Source organism: Eriocheir sinensis, chromosome 6 (genome assembly GCF_024679095.1).
Source record: "Eriocheir sinensis breed Jianghai 21 chromosome 6, ASM2467909v1, whole genome shotgun sequence".
NCBI classification, from domain to species: domain Eukaryota; kingdom Metazoa; phylum Arthropoda; class Malacostraca; order Decapoda; family Varunidae; genus Eriocheir; species Eriocheir sinensis.
The window spans coordinates 18,151,659-18,161,767 of record NC_066514.1 but is presented as its reverse complement, the minus strand read 5'-3'; positions in this window follow the sequence as shown (position 1 = coordinate 18,161,767).

The window sequence follows — 10,109 nt, the reverse complement described above, 5'->3', positions numbered from 1 at the left end:
GAGGAGAGGTGTCCTGATACCCTCCTCTTGAAACAGTTCAAGTCGTAGGCAGGAGGAAATACAGATGAAGGAAGATTGTTCCAGAGTTTACCAGCGTGAGGGATGAAAGAGTGAAGATGCTGGTTAACTCTTGCATAAGGGGTTTGGACAGTATAGGGATGAGCATGAGTAGAAAGTCGAGTGCAGCGGGGCCGCGGGAGGGGAGGAGGCATGCAGTTAGCAAGTTCAGAAGAGCAGTCAGCGTGGAAATATCGATAAAAGATAGAAAGAGAGACAACATCGCGGCGGAATTTAAGAGGTAGAAGACTATCAGTAGTAGGAGGAGAGCTGAAGAGACGAAGAGCCTTAGACTCCATGCACTCTGTCCAGAAGAGCTGTGTGAGTGGAGCCCTCCACACGTGAGATGCATACTCCATACGAAGGCGGAAAAGGCCCCTGTATATGGATAGCAACTGCGCAGGGAAAAAGAACTGGCGGAGACGATACAGGACACCCAACCTCGAGGAAGCTGATTTAGCGAGAGGGGAGATATGAAGTTTCCAGTTGAGATTTTGAGTTAAGGATAGACCGAAGATGTTTAGTGTTGAGGAAGGTGACAGCTGAGTGTTGTCGAAGAATAGGGGATAGGTGTTTGGAAGATTGTGTCGAGTTGATAGGTGGAGAAATTGAGTTTTTGAGGCATTGAAGGACACAAGGTTCCTTCTGCCCCAATCGGAAATGATAGCAAAGTCTGAGGTTAGGCGTTCTGCAGCCTCCAGTCTGGAGTCGTGTACTTCCTGTTGAGAGGGTCTTCTATTGAAAGAAGTTGAATAATGCAGAGTGGAGTCGTCGGCGTACGAGTGGACCGGACAGTTTGTTATGGAAAGAAGATCATTGATGAATAACAGGAAGAGAGTGGGTGATAGGACAGAGCCCTGTGGAACACCACTGTTGATAGGTTTAAGGGAAGAGCAGCGACCGTCTACCACCGCAGAGATAGAACGCCCGGAAAGGAAACTGGAGATAAAGGAACAGAGAGAGGGATGGAATCCGAAAGAGGGCAGTATAGAAAGCAAAGACTGGTGCCAGACTCTATCGAAGGCTTTCGATATGTCTAGCGCAACAGAAAAAGTTTCACCGAAACGGCTAAGAGAGGATGACCAAGAGTCAGTTAAGAGACGCCAGTAGAACGCCCCTTGCGGAATCCATACTGGCGATCAGATAGAAGGTTAGAAGTGGAAAGGTGCGTTTGAGTCTTCCGGTTAAGGATTGATTCAAAAGTTTTAGATAGACAGGAAAGTAAAGCTATAGGGCGGTAGTTTGAAGGATTGGAACGGTCACCCTTCTTAGGCACAGGCTGTACAAAGGCATACTTCCAGCAGGAAGGAAAGACAGATGTTGATAGGCAGAGACGAAAGAGATTGACCGGGCAGGGTGTCAGCACGGAAGCACAGTTTTTAAGGACATTAGGAGGCACTCCATCAGGTCCACAAGCCTTCTGAGAGTTGAGGCCAGAAAGGGCAAAGAAAACATCATTTGGAAGAATCTTAATAACAGGCATAAAGGAGTCAGAGGGGGGATGAGTAGGAGGAATATGCCCAGAATCGTCCAGGGTGAGTTCCCGCAGAAAGAAGTACATACGTAGATTTAGACCCCAACAACAGTCGTGCTGTAGAGCTGAGAAAGGAAGAGGAGGAGGAGGAGCAGGAGGAAAGAGCGAGTAAGAGAACACAACAAAAACAATATCAACAAAAATCAGAACAAAAAGATGAAGAAGAGAAAATTAGAGATGGTGAAAAGAAAGAAGACAAGAACAAAAACAATCAATGGTGGTGTTTGACATTGTTGGAAGTGATGTTAAAGAAATGGCACAAATTCTAACTTCGCTATCTCATTACGACAGGTTATTGCTCTCTCTCTCTCTCTCTCTCTCTCTCTCTCTCTCTCTCTCTCTCTCTCTCTCTCTCTCTCTCTCTCTCTCTCTCTCTCTCTCTCTCTCTCTCGTGAAAATCTTAGCTTTGAAATTTAGAGAGAGAGAGAAGAAGAAAATGGAATTTTAAAAGAGTTTGCAGACGCTCAAATGAGGAAGAAGAGGAAGAGGAGGAGGGGGAGGTTTTACGGCCGTATTCTCAGTGAATCTCTTCCCCCTTCCCGCGAGGAAACGAGGCTTCGTGGACCAAATGGTATGCTCAGTGACGAGGAGTGTCTTTGATGCAGCGCGCGAAGCAACGAGCAGGAAAGAAATGAACTAATTTCCTCTCTTGACGAAGAGGTGAAGGCCCACTCTTCGCTAATATCTTCGCACATTTAATGCTTTATTACAACATTTTTCCATGTTGCTGTATTATTAATTGGGTATAAGAACAATTAAAATTTTCTAGGCCTTATATAAAAAGTCATACAATGCGAAACATTATTTTTTTCTGTTTATTCAAGACTTCACGGTTCCCATGATAATTTAAGCCAACACTGGAACGCACCTCCAAGCCAGCATGCCCCGCCCTTCAGACTCAACTATTCACAACAGTTCTCCTTTTTAAGCGTTTGTAGGGCGTGCACTTCAAACCATAAGCATGAAGAGTGCTGGGACAAATTTAAAAGTGACGGACTGACAGGTAGGCTTCGGCCTCCGGGCGAATGTTTCTGAAGTCTGTATGAATATTTGGTTCTATGTGGAACTCCGTGCTGGGCTTCCCACAGCCAATCTCCAAACTCGTGACGTCATCTGTGGGTGGAGCTTAGCAAAGCTCAGCAATATAGATGATACCATTTTCCACCCACTGATAGGAGCTCTAAAGCTAGTTAAAAATATATTTATAAGGGAGAAATAACGAAGGGAGAAAGAGATCTCATGGAACAGGAGGAAAATAAAGAAAATAAAGCAGTTTATTCTAACGAGGTCTCCTAAGCTCCGCCCACAGGTAACGGGACGATATCAGAGCAAGCAAACATAGCCACAGATACCAACCAATTAAACCCATCAATGTAAATTTTCTGCTATATATAGTGTATGTCACTGTATCAAGCACTGCTTACATAAGTACTTGCACACAATATTTTCCATTATAGAAATGTACCTAAAATGCATTTATGTTTCGGTTTTCAACGTTTGTTTGATTTGCAGTAGTACCAACACTACACGGAAAGATTGTTTCGAAGGGGGAAGAGAAACTAGGGTTTGAAAATACCTCTTCACGGAAACACACTCTCTAAGCGACGCTTCGACGAAGAGGAAGAGCTTCACTGAAAATTCCGCCGTTAGACCCTTCTTTTCTTGTATTAAATCAACTCTTTTATCACTCATTAATTACTCCATAAATGATCTCACCGTCTCGTATCCCTGGTAGCGTGATCCGGCTTAAGTTGTTATTGGAGACTGGTGTTCGGGGATAAACAAGGGAAAAAGAAAATATACATTTATTTAAAATTAAATGAAAGTAATTGCCTTACGCAATATTCTTTGCTCAGACGATCATAACACTGGCATATTCAGCAATGGATGCAACATATGACAAACGACATGTCTTAAACATAATACTACAATATGTGCTCAGTTGTTGCCAATAATAATAACATTCGTCGTTCCACAAGCAGTGGTTTGTATCTCTCTTACATCACAATCATTATGTACTCTCTTCACAAAATCCTACTACACATTCCTATAGTATAATCTACTACAAGTCACGGAAGCACCAAATACCACACCCAGTGGTTTAACTTTGCTTTACATCGCAAACAAATAATCACAATCCTGTCCCACTCACAATCCTACTTCACATCTTCTACATTATAATCTCCAGGACAATACAGTCGGTTTCCCTTAGATTCTCGAATTTCTACTCACGACTAAGATCACAACAGCCATTCTCGGCTGAGTGAGTAGCAGGTCTGCTTGAGGCGAGAACCAAGCTCGGTCTACTCATACCACTGATTTCTAGGCCACATTTTTCTTTGCTTTAGGTGGACTTACATCCTTGACACGCCCTTAATTTACTACATCACCAATGGCCAATACTTCCTGTCGCACCCATCTGCTCGCTCATTATGTTGTATTGTTTTACTTCTCCTGCTATTCGTGAGTCAGTCTTAGACCTCCCTCAGTGATTTTCTGTTAAATTATTGGCTCATAACATGTCGCCACAACTGACGTCACGGGTCAGAGTCTTTTTCAATGGTTGTTCACACTTTCTGACCACGCCCACTGGGCATCTGTTTTCTGTATCTGAGTCTGGGTATCTGTTTTCCTTTACCCTCGTTGTTTCCCCTCTTTGGTACTTGAGATGTTTACACTTATATATATATGTCACCCTTTTTGTTAGTGTTTGTCCTGTCACATGTTTACACAGTTGTATACCTGCCTTTCCTCTCTGGGTATCTGTTTTCCTTTACCCTCGTTGTTTCCCCTCTTTTGTACTTGAGATGTTTTACACTTATATATATGTCACCCTTTTTGTTAGTGTTTGTCCTGTCAGATGTTTACACAGTTGTATATCTCACTCCTCTGTTTCCTCGTCTTCTGGGTCCTGACATACTTCCCCTTCCGGAAGATCTCGCCCCTGAGATCTCACAGGTGTTGGTGGAGAAGATACGCCTTGCAATGTCTGCAGTTGGTTCGAGTCTGGAATTAGGCGGCGTCGTGCGTAGCGTAGGACATAGGAATACCCCACGGCAGACGTCACCAGCAGAAGAACCAGTATCACGACAATGGCGAAGACAATCCACCAATGGATTGCGGGTTGAAAGGGCTGATCCGGCTCGACCACATAATTAAGGGGCTGCAAGCCAGCTGTTAGCTCCTGTAGGGGGATGGACTCAGCACTGCGAAGAGAACCTTGCCGAAGCATCAATATCCCATTATCCGTCAGGCTGACAGTATGTCTGTTTACAGGATGGGTAGGGCATGTGAGTGTCAGAGTGATGGGAGGCAAGTGAACAGGTCCAGTAGCCAGGACCTTTTTATAAACATAGGGGAAATGTTTTCAAGACTATTGTGTGGCAGAGGTTGATCACTGACTCATGTTTCAAGAAAGCAGCCGATTCACAAGAGGCTGCGTTATTAGCCTCATTGTCGGGGCCTGTGGGAGGACAAACTAACATATGGTTATTCTTGTTACAGTGTTTTATACTAGAAAGCATAAAATATATTTTCCTATTCTCACTGAAGGCAATACATCTTGAAGCAACACTATACATAAGAAAGTAAGTGCTATTCTGCACAGAAAATGGAAGGGAGTCGATTCGAAAGACATCAAAGGTGTCAATCGGATCTCCTCGCAAAGGTTTGGTGAAATAGAAATTACGAGAATCGTGCAAAGCCGTTGTCCTGGAGGACAGTTATTACATCCCTATATAGAGCTAAAAAATCAGGAACTGCAAGGCACAAAAGACCTGGAGGCCGATCCTAGGCTTCCTTTAATGTACTGAACAACTGTTTGTCTCACATAATGGTTGGAGTTATGTATGTTTGCAAGGGAGCCTGCAGACTCAAATATAAATCTTGTATACCTGGTCTTATGTGTCTCAATGCTAAGTCAAAATATAACAATTCTTGTAGGAGCTTTTTTCTCTTCCTAATGCCATAGTCTATACTAAAATGGCGCACAACTTGGTTCAATACATCTACAGCTGAATATAGCCTGTTAAAGGCAGATTGCATGGCATGCATATTACTTAATGATGTTGAGTTTTCCATAATAAACATTTAACTATATAAAATCTTTCTCAGTTAATGACTCTAGTCCTCTATTTTTCCATGAATAGCATCAACTTGAGCCTGGGTCGCGGTACCAAATAGGTTATTAGACAAGGATCCTCAAAAAAATTATTTCCCGTTTTTTTTTTTTTCTATAATTCATAGAAGCATGCAGCTTGTTTTGAATAGTAGTCATCACATAGCCTAAAACTTTTTTTAGATGATGCAACAATGAACTGAATTCATTTTCAAAATTAAAGAGTGTGTATTTTTTTGCTTTTACAGCTGGATACTCAGGTGACATTTGAATTACATTTCAAGTAACGAAGCAGTTAAAATCCGTGCTTTATATAATGCAGCTAAAACATCTTCTGTAAGGCTAAACGGTACTATAGTCTCTATCTGTGAGGACTATAATATAGAGAGTATGTTGGTGTGAAACTTTGGCCAGCACGTGTTGGGGACTCCTGTTGTGTCATTGAGTCGTACACCGAAAGAGTCAAATCAATCTGTGGTTTATTTCGTCATATTTCTGCTCAATTATTGCATTTTCATCCTTATGCATTATTCCTGTTTTATATCGTATTAGTTTTGACACTACATTAGGCAACTCTTGTACCGTCGAAGAGCGAAGGCTTTATCTATGCCGAGGTGGTTTTGAAAGTTTGGGAGTAACCTGAGAAGGTAGGGCCTGTGCATCAGCTGTTTATTGCTGTTGTAGAACGAACATTATTTAATGTGTCATGAGTAGCAGTCACCTCTCCGCTACGAGTTATCATTTTCGGTAGAATTTTTCTCAGCGATTTCAGGGTTGAGCAATGCAAAGAATAGATCAGTGTCTGTCTCCGGATTTAAAGGGTATGCTCGCCTAATCGTTGGACATTGCTGCACGTCGATGCAATCTTCATGAAGAACTTTTACTCTGTCTGTGGGGGCCGTTGAAACCTTACTAGTCCTGAGGTTCCTAATTTTTACCATATTATCACTGATCTTCTCTATTACCCTGTAGGGTCCATCAAAAATAGGTTACAACTTTTTATTTACTTTTCTTTGTGGTCTCATTTGAAGAACACTGTCTCCAACGTTGATAGTTTTGATTTTGTAGCTTTGTATTTCTTTTCTATTTCTTCTCTACCTTTTTCAATGTAAACCTGGCATCTATCATAAACTTTATTTGCAACTGCAGCCATTTCCTCTTCATAGGAGTCAATATCATAAACTTTCCTTGCAATTGCAGCCATTTCCTCTTTACAGGAGTAAATATCATAAACTTTCCTTGCAATTGCAGCCATTTCCTCTTTACAGGAGTAAATATCATAAACTTTCCTTGCAATTGCAGCCATTTCCTCTTTATAGGAGTCAATATCATAAACTTTCCTTGCAATTGCAGCCATTTCCTCTTCATAGGAGTCAATATCATAAACTTTCCTTGCAATTGCAGCCATTTCCTCTTCATAGGAGTCAATATCATAAACTTTCCTTGCAATTGCAGCCATTTCCTCTTCATAGGAGTCAATATCATAAACTTTCCTTGTAATTGCAGCCATTTCCTCTTTACAGGAGTAAATATCATAAACTTTCCTTGCAATTGCAGCCATTTCCTCTTTATAGGAGTAAATATCATACCAGGGCTGCTGAATTTTTTTCTAACATAGTGTAGGGTAGAGGAGGATCTCTAAAAATTCTCTCTCTGTCTCTCTCGATAAAATGGAGACTCCTTTATGGTGCGATAATACGCAGGATTATAGGCCAAGATGTCTATAAGTAGCATTATATCCCAAACGGACACATTTCCTAGAACATTCTCCTCAAAATGTTAACAACAGTATAATTTGCGCGCTTTATTATTCCATTCCCATTTGTATGGTAAACCGTTATTCGCGTGTCGCACAGGTAGCTTCCAATTTATCTCCTGCATCACGGAATTAACGAACTCTGAACCTTGACCTGTAACAACTGTCTGAGGAACACCGTGTACACAAACAACATCCACGTACAACGCCCTTGCCATTTCTTGGGCTTCCTTACTCCGTAAGGTACTATAATCAAATACCTTTTAAAACATCAACTATGGGCATTACGTATCGAACCCCATTGTCCGATACACCCATGGGACCCACAAGGTCCATGTATTCTTCAAAAGGAGCGGTGACGTCTGGATAATGCCGCCAAGGAGCAGGGTGCAAGTTCCCAACTCACTTTTAAAACGACTACCATGACGCACTTCCTTACATAATTTTCTACATCCCGTTTCTTTCCAGGCCAGAAAGCGAACTTTCTACACCGACATAACGTAACTTTGGTTCCTCCGTGCCCTGCAGTGGCGACGAATGAGCCAGAGTTATCGCCTTGGAAATACTTGGGGGGTAGAATCACCACCTTAGTGGCTTCTCCGTACGGACTCACTAAAACACATCATTTATTTCCACTGTAACTCTGACAGGGGCGGCATCTCACATTATGCCCATCTTCAACACAATATACATAATTTCCACCTGTACCTCTAACAGGGGCGGCATCTCACATTATGCCTTTTTTCCCTGAGTCTTTTTTTTTTTTTTTTTTTTACAGCAAAGGAGACAGCTCAAGGGCACAAAAAAGTAAACATTAATAAAAAAAAAGCCCGCTACTCGCTGCTCCTAAAAAGAATCCAAAGAGGTGGCCGAAAGATAGGTCAGTTTCGGGAGGAGAGGTGTCCTGATACCCTCCTCTTGAAAGAGTTCAAGTCGTAGGCAGGAGGAAATACAGATGAAGGAAGATTGTTCCAGAGTTTACCAGCGTGAGGGATGAAAGAATGAAGATGCTGGTTAACTCTTGCATAAGGGGTTTGGACAGTATAGGGATGAGCATGAGTAGAAAGTCGAGTGCAGCGGGGCCGCGGGAGGGGGGGAGGCATGCAGTTAGCAAGTTCAGAAGAGCAGTCAGCGTGGAAATATCGATAGAAGATAGAAAGAGAGGCAACATTGCGGCGGAATTTAAGAGGTAGAAGACTATCAGTATGATAGGCCCCTGTATATGGACAGCAACTGTGCAGGGGAGAAGAACTGGCGGAGACGGTACAGAACGCCCAGCCTCGAGGAAGCTGATTTAGTAAGAGATGAGATATGAAGTTTCCAGTTGAGATTTTGAGTTAAGGATAGACCGAGGATGTTTAGTGTTGAGGAAGGTGATAGCTGGGTGTTGTCAAAGAATAGGGGATAGTTGTTTGGAAGATTGTGTCGAGTGGATAGGTGGAGAAACAGTGTTTTGAGGCGTTGAAGGACACCAGGTTCTTCTTGCCCCAATCGGAAATAATAGTAAGGTCTGAGGCTAAGCGTTCTGCAGCCTCCAGCCTTGAGTCGTTAAGTTCCTGAAGGGTGGGTCTTCTATTAAAAGAGGTTGAATAATGCAGAGTGGAATCATCGGCGTAGGAATGGATAGGACAGTTCGTTTTGGAAAGAAGATCATCAATGAACAACAGAAAAAGAGTGAGAGATAGGACAGAACCCTGGGGAACACCACTGTTAATAGATTTAGGTGAAGAACAGTGACCGTCTACCACGGCAGAAATAGAACGGTCAGAAAGGAAACTGGAGATAAAGGTGCACAGAAAAGGATAGAAACCGTAGGAGGGTAGTTTGGAAAGCAAAGATTTGTGCCAGACCCTATCAAAAGCTTTTGATATGTCCAGCGCAATAGCAAAGGTTTCACCGAAATGGCTAAGAGAGGATAACCAAGAGTCGGTTAAGAAGGCTAGGAGATCACCAGTAGAACGCCTCTTGCGGAACCCATACTGGCGATCAGATAGAAGGTCAGAAGTGGAAAGGTGCTTTTGAATCTTCCGGTTGAGGATTGATTCAAAAGCTTTAGATAGACAAGAAAGTAAAGCTATAGGACGGTAGTTTGATGGATTGGAGCAGTCAATCTTCTTAGGCAGAGGCTGTATGAAGGCACACTTCAGCAAGAAGGAAAGGTAGATGTTGACAGGCAGAGGCGAAAGAGTTTGACCAGGCAGGGTGACAGCACGGAGGCACAGTTTTAAGGACGATAGGAGGCACTCCATCAGGTCCATAAGCCTTCTGAGATTGAGGCCAGAGGCATAGAAAACATCATTTGAAGAATCTTTATATATATATATATATATATATATATATATATATATATATATATATATATATATATATATATATATATATATATATATATATATATATATATATATATATATATATATATATATATATATATATATATATATATATATATATATATATATATATATATATATATATATATATATATATATATATATATATATATATATATATATATATATATATATATATATATATATATATATATATATATATATATATATATATATATATATATATATATATATATATATATATATATATATATATATATATATATATTTGAAGGTGTATCACTATGACTA